The sequence below is a fragment of the Choloepus didactylus genome, chromosome 12 (assembly GCF_015220235.1).
Source record: "Choloepus didactylus isolate mChoDid1 chromosome 12, mChoDid1.pri, whole genome shotgun sequence".
Taxonomy (NCBI): domain Eukaryota; kingdom Metazoa; phylum Chordata; class Mammalia; order Pilosa; family Megalonychidae; genus Choloepus; species Choloepus didactylus.
The window spans coordinates 53,480,012-53,502,091 of record NC_051318.1 but is presented as its reverse complement, the minus strand read 5'-3'; the positions used below and the strand labels follow the sequence as shown (position 1 = coordinate 53,502,091).

The 22,080-nt window shown below is 34.0% G+C and overlaps 1 long non-coding RNA gene across 5 annotated transcripts in view; it reads right to left on the bottom strand.

Moving 5' to 3' along the window:
• Positions 1–9,127, bottom strand: part of LOC119507180 — a 66,901-nt gene extending 57,774 nt beyond the window's left edge. For all 5 annotated transcript variants that reach the window (XR_005211158.1, XR_005211157.1, XR_005211155.1 and 2 more), the window contains exon 1: positions 8,963–9,127. This is a non-coding gene — a long non-coding RNA (uncharacterized LOC119507180). The remainder of the gene's footprint in view (positions 1–8,962) is intronic.
• Positions 9,128–22,080: the final 12,953 nt, after the last annotated feature.

The following is a 22,080-nucleotide window of genomic DNA, read 5'->3' as shown; positions in this document are numbered from 1 at the left end:
AGAAAAGTAAATATAATAAACATCTTCAAATATGTGATGGACTTCCAGACGGAAGAAAGCAAACTTATTTCATAGTGTACCAGAGTGAAGGAAAAGGACAAATGATGTGAACGCTGATTTTTATCAGTCCAAGAGAGGAGACTGACTTGAATTACAATACCTTAATAAATATAGACTATGTGACAGGAAAAACCCAAGGTGACTATTCAAATAAAGTTTGGATAAATACATTTGAAAGATTTTATACAAGGGATTAAAATAATACAATTATGTCTCAAAATCATGACCAAATCTTTCTGGGAATGAGAAACAGATTATCAAATGTATGTCAGAGCTCTATGAAACAATTCTATCTTTATGGTGCAATGGAGCAGTGACCAGGAAATAGATCAATAGTGACATTAAGGTCTAACTTCTCCAACACACATGCTTTGGTCTATTTTGCAAATACAACCAATATTATACCTTACAGGTAGCTAAGAGGTCATGGCTGCCCATTAGATTCACCTGGGAAATTTCAACACTTATCAATGAGCAGGTCCTACACCTAGATATTTTGATTAAGTGCTTGAGAATGAGCCATATTTTGATTAAGTGTTTGAGAATGCTTTTTCAAAGCATCCAGATAATTATAACATGCACCCAGGCCTGATAGCCACTGAAGTGGTCTCTTTCCTAATGAAGGGAGTGAATGGCAATATCAATATCACTGGGTAGATTATATGCAGTTTTCAGTATCTCTCAGAAAAGAAAAAAATTCTCATTTATTCATATATTACAGAAACACTGAGTCCTATTGCTAAGATAAAAGGAAAGCTTAAGCCACTTGCCCATCCATTTAATAATGGAGAAAAGACAATTAACTACAAGACAATGTGAACGTAAAATAAAAGAAGCAGGACATGAAATCAGAAAGATGAAGGTGCAAGGTGCAAATTATAATCTGGAAGTACAAGCATTTTACAGTTGGGGGTTTACATTAGAAGAGTGAGAAAATAGTAGGAGAGAGGTGTGGACTGACAATCAGCTTGGGAAGAATCTCCTATACTACGCCCAAGAATTTGCATCTTTTCTTAGGAAAAAAAAATGTGTGCACATTTGAGACAAAGAAGCAGCTTACTCTTCCTGCCCTTTTCCACTCACTCCTCTTTTTCCAAAACATAAGCGTGTAGGAGGAGTTTTTAATTTTTGGCATGAACTAAGTAATTTTTAAACACTTCACATTCAAATTGGAAATTTCTTTTATGGTCTGCATCTCAAGAGAGAAGGCAATACATTTTGCTATTGTCTGAAAGTGGCTAGAACTAGGGCCTGAGATTTTGTGAATATGTACAATGGGTATGTAAAATCAGGAGAGATGGAACTTTGCACCATCTTGACCTCAGAAAAGATCATTTAATCTACCAGCTATTGGATGTCACAAAGGAAAAGATCCTGTGACCAAGTTATTGATAGAGTTTAGTTATATTAAGATATCAGCTTAAGGGCCTAATCTAATAGTTATTTATGTATGTGTTTAATGTTAGTTATTGATATTAACTATATTATTATTATATTATAGCTAACACTTAAAGGTCTATAATGCTTGCTGCATGTCATTCATTTTTCTCTTAAACCATGGACAAAGAAAATAATACACAGTATGCACAATTTTAAAAAAATAAATTATGTATTTAATAGATTATTTTAATCACTCTTTACTCTCAGTATACATTAAAATTACAGTGGTAAATACAAGAAGAACTAAGTAACATACACATACATAAAAATTCTTAAGGGTAGAATAAAAATAACCCTAGAAATAGGCCACATTCTGTGTTCAAATGAGGCCATGGTCTCAATTGAAATTTCTGTAAAATGCATGTAACATATTTTTAATCTTTGGCATCCCTTGTTTGTATTTGTGTGAGAATGTGCACATGAATAACAGTGATTTAATAAGATTATGCAGGCATAGGGCAAGAAGTTGGGCTTCTTGGCATGTTTTGGCAGAATGACTTCAGTAATTTTTAAGTTATAAGTGAGCAAAAAAGAATACTTTTTAACTTTGTAAAACATTTGGATTTTCATAACTCTATATAATCCAAAATAACAGCAGTTATAAACTTTATACTTGGCAACCTTAACATTCTTATTTCAAACTGAAAAAAAGCTTATGTTGTGAAGTCTATGGAAATGTAATCATCTGCAGTCTATTTTCAACACAGGCAGAAGAGGAGTCTGGTTTAAGAACATATTTAGCTATGCAATTAAAACCCTTTCAAATAGATATTCTAATTTGTTTAGCAATATAGCTGAAATGAGATATGAGTTAATAATTTCTAAATTAATACATTTATTAATTTACTCCTATGCTAGCTAACTACATCACCTCAGAAAAATTCAGTTGAATGACATCCCATAAATTTTTGGCAATTTTTAATCCACTTTTTGGAAACTATAATAAAATAATAAGAAAATTATTGGTGACATGCTCCTACTTACTCTGGTGTTTAAAGAGACATTGTGTATATATGTGTGTATATATATATGTATATATGTATGTATATATATAGATATATATATTTATTTATTTATTTAAATCTATTATAGAAAGATGTTAGTGGATACTCTAACAAAAGCCACATTATTACTGGTTTGTGAAAAGGTAAAACTGAAACAAAACAAAGAAACAAAGTGAAGTTTTTTTTTTTTAAATCATGAACATTCATTCTAAAGGCTTTCAGATTGTGCAATTAATTAGTAGTGTCCATATACTATAATGGTATTTTAGATCAAGCCTTATTTTCACAGGTCCAAAGAAATTTCTCAAAAACTGTTGTTAACATGGGTTTTCAATTTAAATATACTTTGGAAAAATTTTACTACACAGAGGTTTCTGACCTTGTTATAAACACAGTCTGCCTCACAGATGGATGGCACTTATCACCTGTTTACCACTGCTACAACAAGGTAATAAGAGAGATTTATCTCTGCCATAACTATGAACTGATTACAAACAGAGAATTTTAAACATTATCAGATGGCAGAGGGATGTTTTGTGATTTTTTTCCCTTGACTAATTCCTACAAAATGTTGCATGTAATCCATTTCTCCCAGATGAGGAATGGACTTAACTCCTGTGACGAGTTATTGTAGCTTAATTTTCTACAGAAAGAAAACCTAAATTCGTTTTTTAACTTACATTGTTAATTGAAAAAGAAAGCATTCCCTGTTTGTGTTCTACCATTATTTCAAACCCATATAGTTTTAAATAATCATCAGGGACTGAATATTTACCCAAAAATTTCCAAATTCTTATTGTTAGAATATTGCACATGGCCAAAAACTGTCTTCCTCAAGAAATAGTTCCTTATCAGAGGTCTGTCTGTTTCCAAGAATTATGTCAGGCCTATTCTCTGTAAAATTTGCAATAGCATGGCCACCTGTAGGATCAGACAGAGAATATAAATGCTCTGAGTTGCATTCCAATCACAATTAATTTAACCATAGTCATGTTACTTTGGAATATTTTCCAATCAATGATTTCTTTTCATTTGTAACAGATTTTAAGGCCTATATATCATTCATACTAGTTGGAGCAAGAAGCTTTAAAAATAATACTTCATATTTTTCTTTCACACTACATCACATTAAAATTATTACACATAGAAAAAATAAACCTCTTCAATACAGGTAGCTATTTAGGTTCAGTTCATGTTCAGAAAAAAAATTCCCTTCCCTGACTCAAGTGACAGTTTTGAAATTGAGGTTTTTGTAAGCAAGAATTGCCCTTTATGGCAACTCTGTGTTTAAAGCATTAGTGGTACACTAATTAGCCTCCATCCTGGCTATTGATGGAAAGAATACAAAATTTGTGCTAGTATTCATGATGGTGCAATTTGAAGCTGATGAAGTCAATGCAAATGTCATGTATGGGATTTTTCAGAGAGAGAGTAGGGGGTGGGGATAGTGACAGAGTGTTCTTCCATGAAAGGAGTGTTTGTGCGGGCTGCTAAAATGAACTACTTGTTGAGCTTGGCTGGCTCAAATCCACAACTTTTAGACCTCACATGTTCTTAGCATCCCTTTGTTTGGTATACTATACTGTATTTTTACTGGGTATGAAGATTTCTGACATCCTTCAAGCATCCAAAAACACAGTGATGTTGTTTTTGTTATTTATAGAATCTGGCAGTATGTGATATATTTGCAAGAGATGTGTTAAACGCCATACAATTAAGGGTATGTGGGTGTATTATAGATGCAAGCATGGAATCAGAAGATATTTTCTGCCCTGGTCATGTTTACCTTTTGTCTTAAATACATTTGTGTTTGTGTTAATTTCATGCATGCTGCTCATTAGTTTTTGTTTTCTATATCTTCTCAATGTATAGTGTGTCAATGCTTATAGGTAATAATATGGTAAAATTTAAGTATTTTTATCAGAATTTTTGAAAGGTCATTTGCCTGTTTTACCCACTCGCAGAGAATTATACAAGAATATCAAGCAAATCATTATGCACCCTCAATTTAGCTCCAGAGTAAAGTAGAATTGGGCTAATGATTTAATTAAAAGTGTATGTATATGTGTGCATTTATGAAAAAATATATATGATGGCTGTGGCGTAAGGGAAGAAAACTTTCTTTACTGTTTTGCCACTATGTGAAGTGTAGTGGTTTTTACAGGGGTATGAGTTTACCAGGTTTTAACTCAAAAAGGTGATGCTATTGGATAATGAAAAACACACAAGAAATGTAGAAAAAATAGAGCCAAGCCAAGGCTAGAAATACATTTTAGAGATTAAACCAGAGATAAAGTATTTCTAAGATGCTAATTTTAAGCTGGTAATGATAAAATTTCAAAAGCAATAGAAATATTTTGTCAGACAAATATGGGTCAATTTTGAATTGTTAAAGACCTACTGAAACAGGTAAAAGTTTTGGGAATGTGTAAATAATTTTGTTTGATCATTTAGAATCAATTATTTTACTAAAAGTACAGAAATGCTTAGAATTTTTAAAGGTTAGGGATTATAGTATTCTAAAGGTATTTTAATATGATAGTTCATTAATTCTTATATCATATAAACACTAACTAATAAAAGAAGTATACAAAATAATTCATTTCTTTTCATTTGGAAAAATAATAGAGATTTACAAAACTAATTATTGAATAATATTGTATTATAATATATACAGATATAGTACTTTAATGAATGATACAATTTATTATTTTAAGTTCAATAATATTAAAGAAGTGATGAAGTGATGAACAAAATTGCCAAATTTTCATTAAAACATTTACTAAAGTTAACACTATAATATTTCCCTCAAGTCATTCAAAATAAAAACAAACTACAGAGTGATTCTCAAACTTTACCATGTATTAGAATCACCTGGAAATTTTGTTAAAACACAGACTACTAGGCGTCATCTCGGTTTCTGATTCAGTAGGTCTGGGGTGGGGCCTGAGAATATGCATTTCTCAAAAGCTTTCAAGTGATGCCAATGCTTCTGATTTGAACACCATACTTTGAAATAAATGGACTCATAAACAAGTGCACATGTCCCAGCATACATACTGGGTAAAAATGTAAAGCCAAATTAACTTTCTATTATTTTCACTTGTTTCTTAAACAGTGTAAACTAAGTGAGGTACAAACATTAAGTGACTTTATTTATCCCTTAATCCAATCATGGGTAAATTCTATAACTTTCTGCTCACTGAGAAATATGAAAAAGGCAGACAAGTTTAATCCATTTAAAATCTCTAATCTCACATTCAATTTAATGCTTATCTTCTCCTCTGCATCTCTTTGTCAAACTAAGTCAGGCTTGACTCATAGACATAGTAACCTGCAAGGGATAGATAGTGTGGTCTGCACTCACAATCATCCTTTCCTCCCATTTTTGAATTCTTCTGTTCTCCACTGCTGTTAAGATAAAGAAATAGAAAGGAAGAAGGGTCACCAGCTGAGGCTAGGTTGGTATTGGTGTCCTCTGTACCAAAAGTCTGAAGGCTGGCTATCCCATTGCATAACTGGATGAGCCTCCCAACTGAAGATCCCTCTGGCTTGCCTTCTTCTAACCCTTCTTCAGCAACTGCCCCCTGGTCTTTTGTTCATTTGGCAGCAAAGCTAGCCTTCTCGTTTGAGACCAGCAGTATGTCTCAGACTTAATCACTGTGGTGGTTTGAAGCTGTTTGTACCTCAGAAAGAAATGTTCTTAAACTCAATCCATTCCTGAAGATATGAACCCATTGTAAGTAGGAACTTTTGATGAAGTTACTTCAGTTAAGGTGTGGCCCACCTCAAGCAGAATGGGTGTTAATCCTATCACTGGAGTCATTTATAAGCAGAATGAAATTTAGACAGATAGAAAGCTGCAGAGGTGCAGAGGGAGCAGCCAGAAGCTCAACAGCAACAGAACCTAGAAGACAAGGGAGAGACCAGGAGACACCACTATGTGCATTGCCATGTGACAAGCTAAGGATCAAGGATCGCTGGCAGCTAGCCCCAGGATGCCACAGTCTTTGGGAAGAAAGCATCACCTTGATGACACCTTGATTTGGACCTTCTTTTAGCCTCAAAACCATAAGAAAACAAATTGTTATTGTTTAAGCTGAACTACTGTATGGTATTTGCTTGAGCAGCCCAGGAATCTAAAACAACCACCCACTATAAATACAATGGAAAATTCATGCACCTTGCCAATAAAACATTAGTTATGCTTGCTGCCCCACCCTACACCATTTTTTCTAACTGGATAGTTTGATGCAGGAGCAGACCTTCAATAGTGGAATAAGGGAAAAACTATATCTCTCTGAGTGATTTTGTTGGAAAAGTTCACCCATGAGTTAAAATGGAGCATTCAGAAACTGAATTAGAATCGGGGTAGCTTAGCCAGTTCAGCCTCTTTTATTAAGTTCATAAGAGTGAGTGTGGCCTCCAACTATTTCATGCTTGATCCCTTCCAGTCCCCAAGTTTGTATCTCACTAGCCAATTGAGGACAATGTTAAAAGTGCCATTAAGCATTCTCCTGTGTTACTAAAAGAATGTGATAAAAAAATCAACCTCAGAGCCCTGTTGAGAACAAATGAAGATCTAATTCAATTTCCCAGAAAATCTTAGTAGAGGAATTGGAACAAGTTCATGAGATCATAAGAACATGTCACAATTCATGTAGAATCAAAAAGAAAATTCAGTGATGGTAGTAGTCCATTTAGATAAAGGCAAAATTCAGTATATTTTTTCAGTGAGGTAGTTTGTGTGATAGAAATAAGTGAAAATGTTAAATAGACATATGGAAACAGCCTGGTGTTAATTGATGTAATAGAATTTGTAGACACTGGACAATGGCTCTAAGTAGAATTAGTAACTGGCTAACTCAGCCTATATCTGATATTTTCAAATCCTATTTCTTTCAGTTACAAGCTGCAAGTGAATCTTTAAATTATTTTAACTATTTGTGATGGTTAGTTTCATGTGTCAGCTTGGCCAAGCGATGGTGCCCAGGTGATTGGTCAAGCAAGCACTGGCCTAACCATTATTGTAAGGACATTTGTGGCTGGTCAATTGACTGCAGCTGTGACTGATTACATCAATGATGGGCATGTCTTCCACAATGAGCAAATTCAATCAGCTGGATTCAATCCAATCAGTTGAAGACTTTTAAGGGAGACAGATAGTGGACCTTCACTTCTTCTTCAGCTAGCCAGAGAAGCGTTTCCTGAGTAGTTCATTGGAGTTGCCACTTCGTTGCCTGAGTCGTTCATTGAACATCATTGGATTTGCAGGTTACTGCCTGCCCTACAGAATTTGGACTCATGCATACCCACAGCTGTGTGAGACATTTTTATAAAATCTTATATTCATAGATATCTTTTGTTGATTCCATTTCCCTAGAGAACCCCAAACTACTACACTATTCATCCCATTTTCCAATATATGAAATGGGACTAATACCTTTCTCTTATGACAGGTATGATAATTAGGTGAGATAATATATATGAAGTACTTGTGCAGTCCCAAGGTAAGTACAAGTACAGTCCAGCAGGATCTCATGGAAGTCAATTGAGAACATGGTTAAAGTATTAACCCTGAATATTAAAATAATAGGAAATTTCACAAGTTCTCAAATATTAGGAAAGGAGGACTCAGAATTAGTGTGTGTAAGAATCACCTGGGAGGATTGTTAAAATGTAGATATCTTTATTGCAAGAGGAGACAAAAATAGATTTTAAAAAATCTATTCTGGGTTATTCTTTAAATCGTATTTTTAAAAATTCAGGAGAGTGGTTGATGCTGATTAGTGGAATATACTGAGAGAATAGAATAGAAGCTTGAAACAGGACTAGAGATGAATGTTACTGAAAATAGTCTTAGCATGAGGGCTATTTAACATCACAATTGAAGTGCACTTTCCCATGTACTTGTTATCCTATTTTTTTGTTTAGAAATATTTTGATCCATGCTCTATTTTTCCACTGCCTGATCTATTGGAGTTAATGGATAATGAAGAGGTATTGTAACTGTTGGTATTATATAGTCTGGATGAGCTATATATATATTCTGAATCTAGTTTTTTGTTTCCTGGATTCTACTGAATTTATGCTTTTCAGACAGTGAACCAAGGCATGTTCTAGCAACAGTGTGAAAAAAACCTAAAGTAAAAATTTTTTTCTATGTCCCAGTCACCTTCTTTCAAGATAACCAAACTCATTAATTGGATCTAATTTATGGGGTTATGTTAAAGAAATATAACAAAATCCACTTCTACCAATCTTGTAAAAGGATGATTTTAACTTACGGTTATTTTTAAAATCATGCATTTAATCAGAGGTAGGTTAAAGAAATCTAATTATTAATACAATCAGTAAACTTCAGGCAATTATTTGCTCCTTATTTAATTCTGTCTGAAAACTTAAATGGGACAAATGATTTCAGGAAAAGGTAATTGTTTAAGAATCTTAAACTGTACCTTAGGAGGTAATTCCACGTGAGAAATTCCAAGTTTCCCTGTTGATTGTATACATTCCATCTGAAGATCATCTACTTTCTCTGACAAAATCATCATAAGATCATAAGAACTGACATTTATTTAATACTTTTCTGAATGTGAAATTTTACCCTATTAGCAAATAACAAGTTGCCCTATCAGAGTTTCATATTTCTTATGCCAAGGAAGAACACAAGATCTGGGTCAGAGACAGAGTTAATCATTCACAGCAAAAAGAACATCAAGAACAAACCTTATCATGGTTCCCTAAACTCCGTTTCTCACAGAATAACACCACTACCACCTGCCACCATAGGAGAGGAATCCTGAATTTTAGGAGATTCTGACTTTAAATGGCTGTTTGTGACCTGCCCATCCTCCTTTCTAGAGAGATGGCTATTGCTCATTATCCTGGAAGGTAAGCCCATGTCTCAGGGCAAGGGAAAGGTAGGTCTTTATCTTTAAATATTCTAAGATGACTCCAAATCTCTCAAAAGGGATACACCATCTCTAATGTCCAATTCAAACATGTCCTTTGCTTAGAAGTCAAGGGACAGTACAGAAACACAAGAAATCCATAGAGAATTATCTCTCAGCAATGAAGAGCATAACAACATGCTTCCTAATTTTAACTACTATGAAGGTCATTTTATTTTTCTTTTTCCATGTTACATGTAAAGAAAATAACAAGAAATAGCACATAAGTATTTGACACAAAATCATAGAGTAGAACACTCCTCATTTCATCTTGATTCCCTGTGACCTTCCAACAGCCTCTCCACCCAAGTCTCAGATACCGTGTTCTTCACACACAGAAACTGAGAGATGGAGGTGATGGACTGAAAACATGATTACATTGTGAAGAGCTTCAATAGGTAAACCTCAAGCGGATTGCCATTGTCAAGATCTGGTTCTCTGCTTTGTTGTCCCAGAAAATTAATCTTGTCAGAGACCAGGCATATCCAGGCCTTAGGACACTGACCCTAATAATGCCAATGTATTAATACGGAATGGGAAATAACTACCAAAAGAAATGGAGAAAAGAGAATTTCTAACCATCGAGGCCTTAAGCCTAAGCCACTCTGACAACAGTCCAGGAATTTTTCCACTACTTAAGAACTCTCATTACCCCATAGGTTGTCTCCCTGGGAAAGGTACATAAATCCAAAGGATAAATGAGACTTTTACTGTATCCTCCCCCAACGGATCAAGCAGTGGCTACATTGCAGAACTAAATGGCTTCTTAAAAAGATGTATTTATCATATGCCAGAGCAAAAAATAAAGATTTCTCTGTGGAGCACAAACTATTTTCTAAGGCCTCCCCAAACTGATTTTAACCAAAGAAAGTAATGTGAAATGCTAGGCTAGGGTGTCCCTATTCACATAAATCTCCTTCAAGTGAACTATTTCCAAAATATCAGAGGCTACTGCTTTGTCCAATATGTGGTGAGATTCCTAGTACCTTACATTCCTAGTTTTCTTTTCTGATCAAGGACTTATAGAAATATGATCAAGACAAGGCCTTTTTTTTTTAAGTCTGTTTCAGGAAAATATATACTAACTGAGGTGCTTTTTTCCCCTTGTATTTGATGACCCTTTCAAAATTAGGCCTTGAGGTACAGGAATGACACCTTCCTGAGAAGAAATTATAGAGGGGAGAATTCTTAAAATACTGAGCCTGCAAATTAAAAACAAATAAATAAATAATAGCTGCTGTATAGCTTTAAAGTTGAAAGTTACAGGAAGTTGAACCGTTACTCCCTGTCCATGTAATCGTCTGATCTATGAATAGAGAGGTTGGGAAGGTTTGGGTTGATACGGAGATAAAATAAGGTAGATATGAGACTCTAACTGGTTTTCTAGGGCCTAGTATTTTGGGTGAATGAAGTGGATAGTACAACTCTCCTTAATTTTGAAGAAATGATTTCAAAGAAGAACAGCAAAAACTTCAGGTTGATGCATTCTTCTGGGTCATCATGGTGTTATTGTATATCTAAGCCTCAGAGGGCAAAAAACAACCTAATAAAATCCCTGCCATTCCTCAGTAGTGTAGCAAAGCACAGACACATTATGGGTAAGCTAATCTCAGCGTTTCTTTCCTGTAAGAGAACTCATGGTTTGTGCAAGTGTCATTCGACTCTTTTTAATTTTTCTGTGGAAATTAGGTCTCAGGGAACCGGTGCATGAAAATCCTGATCCTCTAGCTTCAGCTACTGCTGTGAGTAATAAAGTCCTTCACTTCTGATCTGCAAGTCTCATGTCTTCTCTCAGTATCAATGAAACTGTTGCAGGCTACTTGTCATTGGAAGTGGGTAAAATTTCAAAATTTCTACAGCTCTTAATAGTAACCTGAAGTGGATTGTGCTAACTTAAAATGCATACTATAATCCAGAGAGCAACCACTAAGACATTAACTGAAAATATGTTAACATATCAACTAGAAAGTTAGCCAACACAAAAACCAGGAGGAAGAAGGAATAAAGGATAAAAAGACACATGATAAATATAAAAAATAAATAGCAAAATTGAAGACATGAATCCAACCACACAGATCATTATATTAGATGTGACTTGGCTAACCACTCACTCAAAATGCAAAATAAAAAAGCAAGATTTAACACATGCTATCTACAAGCAACACATTTAGAATCAAATGCATTGATTGGTTGAAAGTTAGAGGATGATGCAGATATACCACGCAAAACAGTGATCATAAAATAATGGCAGCAGCTATATTAATATCAAACAAAATAGGATTTAAGATAAGGTATTGTATTAGAGACAAAGGATGACATTTGCTAATGATAAAATCATCCATATATCAGGAAGGAAAAATGATTATGAATATACATGCACCTAACAGAAATGCCTCAAAATACATGAAGCAAATACTGACAGAATTTAAAACAGATATAGACAATTGAATAATTATAGTTGAAATGTGCAACTATAATTCATAATTGCTAGACCAACTATACAAAAAAATCAGCATGGTTATAGAAGACTTGTCCAATACTATCAACCAGTTTGATCTATCATTATAGAAGACACTACACAAAAGCAGAATGCATATTCTTATGCATATTCTTAAATGCATATGAAGTATTCTCTAGAATAAAACATATGCTATGTAATAAAGACAGATTCAAACTCAAAAGAGTTGAAATAATTGAAATATTATTCTCTCAAAATAAGATAATCAAATTATAAAAATAAAAGAATCAATTTAGGAAATCTTCAAATATTTGGAAATTAAACAAAACAGTTCTAAATTAGGTCAGGAGTCAAAGGAAAAAATGAAAGGGAAATTAGTAAATAATTGAACTGAAAGTAAACAAAAACAAAACATATCATAATTTATGGAGACAGATAAATAATACCTAGAGAGAAATGCATAAATTTTAATGTCTCTACTGAAAAAGATTTTAGGTCTCCAATTAATAATAAAAGCTTCCATCTTAAGAAAATAGCCAAAAAATAACAAATTAAACTGAAAGTAAACAGAAGGAATGAAAAAATAAACATCTAAGCAGATTTCAGAATATCAATAAACAAAATCAATAAAACCAAAAGATGATTCTTTGAAAAGATCACTAAAACTGGCAAACTTTTAGCTAGAATTACCAAGGAAGACAAGGAGAATACAAAAATTATCAAAACAGAGAATAAAAAAAGACAATGCTATTGACCCTACAGAAATTAAAAGAATTATAAGGAAATATTATAAAAAATTTATTCCAGGAAATTAAGCAATTTAGATGAAATGAATAAATTCCTAGAAAAACACTAAATACCAAAATTGACTCAAGAAGAAACAGAATAGAAATATAATGAGTAAAGAAATGGAATTAGCAGTAATAACAAAAAATTAAAAATAAACTCTCATGTAGAAAGTTCCAGGCCTTTATGGCTTTTCTGGGAGGTTTATCAAATATTTAAAGAATAAATAATGCTAACCTTAAGCAAACTCCTTTAGAAATAGAGAAGGCAGGAACATTTCTAAACTCTTTTTGTGAAGACAGTATTCCCCAGATATCAAAGCCAGATAAAGATAACACAAAAGTACTGAAACTGCATGAACACAGATACAAAATGTGTGAAAAGTGTATCTATCAGAACCAATTGGAATTTTTCCAAGAATGCAAGGTTGCCTCAACATTGGAAAATTAATAAAGTAAGACACCATATTAATAGAACATAGGACAAAAAAAAAAAAAAAAAAAAAAAGAGGATCATAGCATAGATACAGGAAAAGTATCTGGCAAAACCCTAGTCATCTGATAAAACTCACAATAAACGAGCAGTAGAAGGGAAATTACTCAGCTTAGTAAAAGCATTTACAAAAAAAACTACACCTAATAGCATACCTAATGGTCAAAGACTGATTCAAAGATCAAGAACAAGCAAAAATGTTCACTCTTGCTACTTCTATTCAAATATTGCAATGAGGATTCTAGCCAGAGAATTAAAACAATAAAAAGAAATAAGGCATCCAGGTTTGAAAGGAAGACATAAAACTGTCTTTATTTGCAGATGGCATAATCTTATACTTAGAAAATCCTAAGGGGTTTAAGAAAATCCTAAAAGAGTTCTAGAATTAAGAAATACATCTAGCAAGGTAACAGGATACAAGATCAATAAAATAAATTAACATATTAGTAAAAATCAATACAAAACAAAATTTAGATTATTCCAAATGGCGTAAAAATACTTCAGAACAAGTTTAACAAAGAATACAAAACTTATTTCAAATCCAAGAATTATGATCAGTGACACTAAAACTCCCATACCTAATATCCTTTGGTACCACACAAGATGCAAATCCCATTGGTTTTCTATCTTCTCTTGCTCTGTACCCCATACTTATTATTATTTCCTCTTCCTTAACCTAAATTTCACCACTCTGATATTCCCCAGATGTTTTTGGGGTGCCCTAAGAAGTCACTATTTTGTGGTAAACAGACTTCTCTATATCGTGAACCACTTCACTAAAGGATCTTTAAGCTCCTCACCTTCATTAAACATGAATTTTTCCCTGATGGTGCTGCTTCCTGTGCATCCTGTCAAGTAAAGTCTCCTCTTACACATTCCAGATATTCCTTGCTTCCTGCCACTTCCACACTATTGTTTTTTTCTCCCTTTTTTAAAAACCACAATTCTTTGAGGCTTTATGCCTTGTCAAAATTCACCCTTCTTTCATTGAAAATAATTCATTCCACTTTTTTTCATTGATCATACTGACTACAACATCTACTTGACATTTAGCAAGTTCCTTGATCCCGTTACCACCAGCAAAGTTCCACTGTGGCACAGCAGTTCAACTTCCCCTTCCATAGTTATACCTGGTTTTGTTATTTTTATACAGCGCTGTTCTTTACTATAAAATATTTATTCAAACTTTTCCATCTTTGATCTTAACCCACTATTGTTCTCTCACTGTAACTTTCACTTCACAAATTGTTTAACCTCATCAGAACTTCTATTCCTTTGATCTTTTTTTTTCCCTATTATCCTTTCTTCCATATTCAGTTCAGTCCCCAGATTCCATTATTTCCACCACTTTCTTGCCATAAACTATTTTCATACCACTCCTTTAACATTTATTGACAGAGAAAAATAATGCAACTTTACAGATCAGTGCCATTATATATATCCATATTCTGCAATATTACCCAGGCTTTCTACAATGCCAAGCAATCCTTCCATACTTCTATTCTCCAGAGAAATTATATAGAACATTATCTTTCACTCTCCTGATTCCAAACAAATATTCTTTCCTTTGAATTCATGAAGCAAATATAAATGATCAAATTTCTTCCACCAATATGCAAAGTTATCATCTTTTTTTTTTAAGCATTGCCCTTTATAACAATAATAAATCTCTCTCTTCAGGTATCTTCATCTGCTGATTAACTTTTCTTTGTCTCCTGTCTTCAGTCTCATATTTTTCTTGGCCCCTTACATTGACTACTTGAATATACTCAGATTTTTCTTTTCTTTAACACACACTCCCTGGATAGCATGACCTCCCTCTGCTATAAAACCCATGTCTTTTCTCCCCTACACAAAATCCTTGAATTTACCTGAATTAATGCTTGCATTAATTGTCTCCCTTTCCCATCCATGACACAACCTTGTAATATTTTGCTTCTTTGGTAAAAAAAAAAAAAAAAAAACTCCTAATTGCTCTGAAATTGCAAATTTATTCTTGCTTAAGCACATATTAAATATTCATACCTAAATAGATCATTTGAAGATATTTAATCCCATTGACCATTTCTCTTCATGAAGACTCTGTTTCTCTGTGTGCTGGTTTGGATGTATTATGTCCCCCAATATGTCATGGTCTTTGGTGGATTCTTGTGGGCGCAGATGTATTGGTGTTGATTAGGTTGGAATCTTTGATTGAGTGGTTCCGTGGAGATGTGACCCACTTAACTATGAGTGACACCATTGATTAGGGTGTGACCTCTTGATTGAATGTTTCCATGGAAATGTGGCCCCACCCATTCAGCGCGGGTTTACTTAGTTTACTTAGTAAATTAGTTTACTGGGGCCTTATAAGAGCTCAAACAGAAGGAGCTCAGTGCTGTAGCCAAGGCTGCCATTGAAAGCAGACTTCTGCTAGCCCAGAGTTTGCCTGGGAGAAACTAAGAGAACACTCCCAGATGCCTAGAGAGGAACATCCTGGGAGAAAGCCATTTCGAAACAAGAATCCTGGAGCAGAACCCAGCCATGTGCCTGTGCCTTCCCAACTAACAGAGTTTTCCGGACACCATTCATGTTCTTCAGTGAAAGTAGCCTATTGTTGATGCCTTTGTTTGGACACTTTTATGGCCTTAGGACTATAACTTTGTAGCCAAATAAACCTCCTTTATAAAAGCCAATCCATTTCTGGTATTTTGCATGACGGTAGCATAGCATGCTACTAGAGCTCCCTGGTTCTTTCTTCCTTTCTGGCCAGTAGTTTTTGGTTTCGTATTCAAACTCTATCATCTCTTTCTGTTTCTGAATTACTTTTGTTGTTCAAGGTTATATTCTTTGCCCTCTTCCCTTCCTTCCCCTGATTTTTCTCATTTGATGTATTATTACTATTCTAATCAAGCCACCTTATTCACTTCTTACTCCTTTTTCTAATAGCAAATGACCCTACTTCTGATGCACATGTAAAAATCAAAGATCAGTATATATTTCCCCTGGTGTCTTGTAGTCTAATTTACACATTTATATACATTTGTCATTTCTCGTGTATTTAAAGTTTCATGAAAGAGATGGCATCCTCCAGTCCAGAGCTTATTCCTTTCTCTGTGTTTTGGGTACCACCCCTCCTACTTTCCCAGAAATTCTACTCCATCAATCATATCCATTTTCTTTTTAATCCTATATTTATCCTCCATTGGTATTACCACTTCAAGTTAGTCTCTCATGTCATTTTCAGAAATCCTATGTCTACTTTGTACCTCATTTTGTTGACCACCCGATGTATCTTGTCTAATTCATAGCTATATTTCGAAGCCAGATTTAACTTGCCTGTTCATTCTTCAACTTTCAGTTACACATAGAATCACAGAAGTCTTGTTTACACTTGCATCACGTCACTAAATTTATATTCACCAAGACTGATTTCACTTGAAAACTTGGCAGCCTCTGGCAGGCCAGGTCTTGAATAGTTCTCTCACTTGCATTTGGTAACAGGACCTTCTAGTGGTTCTTCTACCATTCACATAATTCTTCCTCAGTCTCTTTTACAAACTTCTCCACATTAGCAATTAAATATTAGTGATCTCAAGATTTTGTTCAGTCTTGTGCTCTTTTCACCTTATCTAGACGCCCCAGTACATGTCATCCGTATTAGAAGCAATAACTGCCACATTTACTGTTGATTCCTCCCAAACTTGTGCTACATTTAGTATCCTTACTTAAACTGCCTACTGAATATAATTATGGCATGGCCTACAGACATTTCAAATATAGCATGTCTCAAGCTATTGTTTTTCCCCTAAAACATGCTCCAAATTTTGCCTCTATCTAGGTCAAAAGCACCATTACAGAGCTACAGAGTCATTCTTAATTCTCACTTCTATATGATTAGTTTTTTAATATGGAGGGAGCATTCTATATGCACCAATCTCTCTAGTGATTTTTACAGTACTACTGTGAGATATATTAATATGTATTGTACATATGTTATATATGTAATATATATAATAAACTTATGAATTATATATATTGCTTTGATGAACTTTACTGACTAATGGATAGCATTAATGTGTTTTATGTCAAAAATATCTTAAAAGAACATATAAAATATTCATAATTAATACCCACAGTTTAGTGAATGCCTACTATAACCCAGATATTATATATTTTATTTTATTTCCAAATAAATGTTAAATCATTATTATCTTCACTTTTTAGCTGGTGGAAAACTTGATAAGAAGAACCTTAAATAAATTTCCTAAATTTGAAAATGAATAATAATAATTTAGTTTCCAAAATCAAGTCTATCTTACTCCCAAGTTTACAATCCTTTCTCTTTGACACTCTGCCTTCCTAAGTTGTTGCAAAGCTGTGAGAAATGGTAGTGCATGTTGTCATTGAAAGTTCTGAGATGACATTTTAGAAAATGACAAAGAATTAATGGATTTCTAGAGTACAACTTTTCTCTGAAAAAATTGATGCAATTCCTTTTTTGGGTTAGAAATAATCTAATAAATAATGCTGTAAAACATTCATCCTCCTTATCACTTCTTTTTAAAAGTCAATTATGGAATTATGAAAATTATGGAATTCATATAGTAATGACAACATATATGTGAAATGGTGAAGTTGTAGCTTACCTTAGTTTTTGATGAAGGAATGAAAACTTTTTTATAATTATGATTTATTTAGGAAGTAATGGCTATGCTTCACAAGAAATTAACAGTAGCAGACCATATCAAGGCAACTGCTGTTAAAGTTTTTGTGATATATTAATAATAAGAAAACTTGGACATGATAGAAATCTACTATGGATTAAATCCACTCCTATCAGTTTTTAAAAGTGAAGGGAGGGACTCAGAGATTTCTGATGGCATTTCCTATGATATGATTTTTGAATTCTCTAAAGGCTCTTAGATTTTGCAAATAATATACATATATATAGAGAGAAATTTTATTCTTTAAATTGGTGGGTTAAAATTTGGGCATTAAGCATAAGTTCTAAAAGAATTCTATTCACATATTGTCATTGTTATATATTACCTTCTATATATGCTGCAAATCAAAGGCTCTTTCTTATCTTGGTCTCTTAAAAGCAGTACATTACAAATGGTTCACAAAAATATCATTTAGCTGTATCAGTCTATGCTTATGAATGGCAGTAGCTAAGGAGAATTTAGTGTGGCTTTATACTGCACTCAGTTTTCTATTGCTAGCAAAGAATTACACAATACACTTCTAGAAAATCCTCCAAATTAGGTTAGATAAAATGCTTAATCTGAAGTTAATACCCAGAATTAGAAAACCCATCAAGAATATAGACATATGTTCATCTGTGCAAATAAGGAACTAGGAATCTTACAAGGTACCTAAGACTTGACATTCTTCTGGTGGTATTTAAGCCTATTTCTCACTTTAAAAAACAAAAATGACTAATATGTCTGCCACTATGGAATATTTTAGACTCAATTATGTCCTGTGCCCACACGACATTCACATACCACCCACCAAACCACCCCTTCACCATACCCCTCAACCCCAAGATCATTCCTCTTGCCAGCTTAGTTTTAGTTGTGCTAAAATGGATTAAAATATATATGTATATATATCAAAACATAAATATTCAAAGCAACCTAAATATGTAATGTTAGATCTTCATCCTACAAAGAGATTGAGGCATATAATAAATGAAATATACCTCCATATTTCAAAATATGTTAATATAAATTAAAGTATTTTAAGAATATTGATACACACCAGTTATGAATTAAAAATTATTTAAGTCACCTTCATGTGTGCAAGATTCATATGAGAGAACATGTTTACTGTTTAAAGTAGAACACAAATGTTCCATTTTCACTTAGCATATATTTGATAAAGGTAAAGTTTTCAATTATAGGTAAACTATAACTAATTTAACTTCTTTATTCATAAACAAAAGGTACTTATTTGGAAAAATGGAACCTTAATCCATTAGTTATCGTGGTCTTCCTTTAGCAGGTAATGTGTTAATATTCCTTGAACAGATCAACTTCAAAGACACTTTTCATGTTCAAATTATTTATTGCACATTACCATGCATTTAACTATCCATCTGATTCTCCTTTCCTTCCTGTACTCTCTTATGTGGTCTCCCTGCTTTGAGCAATAATCAAGCCTTATATGCTCTGTCAGAATGAGGTGATGATTTAGACCTTCCTCCCTCTTTTATCCTCAAGATATTTACATTCTAACTCAACAACTCATTTCCCCCAGCTTTTGAGCTCAGTTACTTCTATCTCAAAAATTCCATTTTTCTGTTTATATTCACATTCTCTTAGAACCCTCCTTAAAACTCTTGTCCAACTCTTGATGAATTTTTCTTCCAAGAAACGTAAATTTGAACTTGACTGAAAAAAAATTTTAATTTGAACTTGACTGAAAAAAAATCTGAATTAAATATCCTCTTCAATGTGTGTTTTTTCTCTCTGAAGGAAACTAATCTGGACCAAACATAGAAAACAATTCAGCAATCTTTTCCAATCACCTGAAGTGATATCAGATTTTGAAAGAAGGCTGCCAATGCCAGAATCAAGTAACCATTATTTATGTCAAATTAATTCTTCAATAAACAAAATAAGGGAATAAAATTCAGTCAAGATGAAAAGCGTGATAAGACAAATAGACTTGGAGAAATCCTTTTCAATAAATATCAAATATAACTAATCTTGGTATCTACTTGAGCACTGAACTCAAATAAAACAAATATCTACAGTGGTTTAAAATTCCCTTATTTTTCAAAAACATAAGAGAATGTTTTCTTATATTTTGATAAGGCTGATTTAATTATTCATATACTACATAAATAGTGCATCTGCAAATGAATAGATTTTCACGTAAATTACATGAAGCAATTAAAGATAAGTAAAGCATGAAACAACTTGCAAATTCATTATCTATAGTCCTAGATATGCTTATATGCCTCTTATTCCCTATTGGTTTGAAATAATATAAAATGCCGTTAATAATTATAAAAAGGGGCACATGTATATTAATCTACTTAATTTATTTCAAAGTCACACACCTTTCATTAAATATCAAGAATTTAATCCATGACAAATATATTTTACTTATAATTAAGGGTAGATAAAGGTAATGTAGTAAAGATGATTTCATATGATTTGAACAAAAATCCTTTTATGAATGAACAAATTGTCCTTCAATGCCATGACTTGTAACTGTAGCATCATCTGATGATTTGATAGCCACTTGTGAAAATTATAGTTCTCTCAATTTTCCTTTGTTGGTAATAATTATCTATGACACAGAACAATCTAATGAACCTCCTTATTTTTAATTCAAAAGCACTCTGTTCTAGTTTGCTAATGCTGCCAGAATGCAAAACACCAGAAATGAATTGGCTTTTATAAAGGGGGTTTATTTGGAATGGTTTTCTAAATGGATAAGGGGGAGATTCTGGAAGAATTGTGAGAAGCTTGATAGAAAAGGCCTAAACTGCTTTGAAGAGACTGTTTGTGGAAATATAGACTCTAAAGATACTTCTGATGAGGCCTTGAGCAGAAATGATGAATGTGTTGTGGCAAACTGGAAGGCAATCCTTGTTTTAAAGTGGCAGAGAAATTTGGCAAAATTGAGTCTTGGTGTTGGATGGAAGGCAGAATTTGAAAGCGATGACCTGTAATATTTAGCTGATGAGATCTCCAAGCAAAATATAGAAGTAAACTGGCTTTTACCTGCAGCTTATAGTAAAATGTGAGAAGACCGAGATAAGCTGAGAAATGAACTCTTGGTTTCAAAGAAACCAAAAATTGATGGCCTGAGAAACTCTGGGCTTCCAAGGGGTGAAACCCCTGAAGCTACAGCCCAACGTGAGGATATAACCGAATATGGAACCCAGCCAACATTTCAGTACAAGACAAGATTGGAGAAGGATCTAAGCAGAAAGAATTTGTGGAAAGTCCTATTGTCTGATGGCTTTGACCCCTGTGTGCTTCATGTGAAGCCAACAGAATTTTTTGTGAGCTCTTTACAGACAGAGCTGCTGCTGGTTGGGACTTGAGGAGACAGACAAGGAACAAATTGAAGGAAAAATTTCTTCAAAGACAGAGCCATGGAAGTTGAGGTCTGGAGTCAAGAGGTCTCAGGCTGGGAGAGCGGAGTGGTCCACACACATGGAAGGGGTGAGTTTGCCCCAGAGGTCATGGGTGGGCCTTCCACCTACAGGTTCCCAAAAGGTGTTGCCACCTCAGGCCTCAAAGAGGGTGGAGCACATTCCCAGGGAACTGGGGAGAGCCTGGCCACCACCCCACTGGACCCCAGAAAAACATATTCTTTCCAAATATAAAATACATTCATACCATCAGAACGTCACAAAAACAAATCATTTCAGTAACAATAGTTAAGTACAAGATCCCATCAAAATCAATTATAGGCATGGTCGGTCCTGAGGCATAATTCTCCTCTAGCTGTGGATCTGTGAACTTAGAACAAGTTATGTGCTTCCAATATACAGAGGAGGAACACTCATAGGATAAACTTTCCCAGTGTCATAAGGAGAAACAGTAAGGAAAACAGGGTTAAGAGGACAAAAACTGTTCCTAAAACCCACAGGACAAACTCCATTAGGTTTCAAAGTATGAGAGTCATTTACAGAACCACGTTGCATCCTTGGTGCTTGAGAGAGCAGGAGTCTAACCCTTCCTAAGGGCCTTTTTGGCAGCCCTTTTCTCTCCAAATGCTGGGGTGAGTGCTCCAACATATCCACACACTGGGGAGACCATCTTCTTGGCCCAACCCTTCTCAAACATCTGGGCAGCACCCGGATTGTCTTCCATCTCTGGGGTACACACTTTATGGCCTTAAGACCGTACCTGTGTAACCAAATAAACCCCCTTTATAA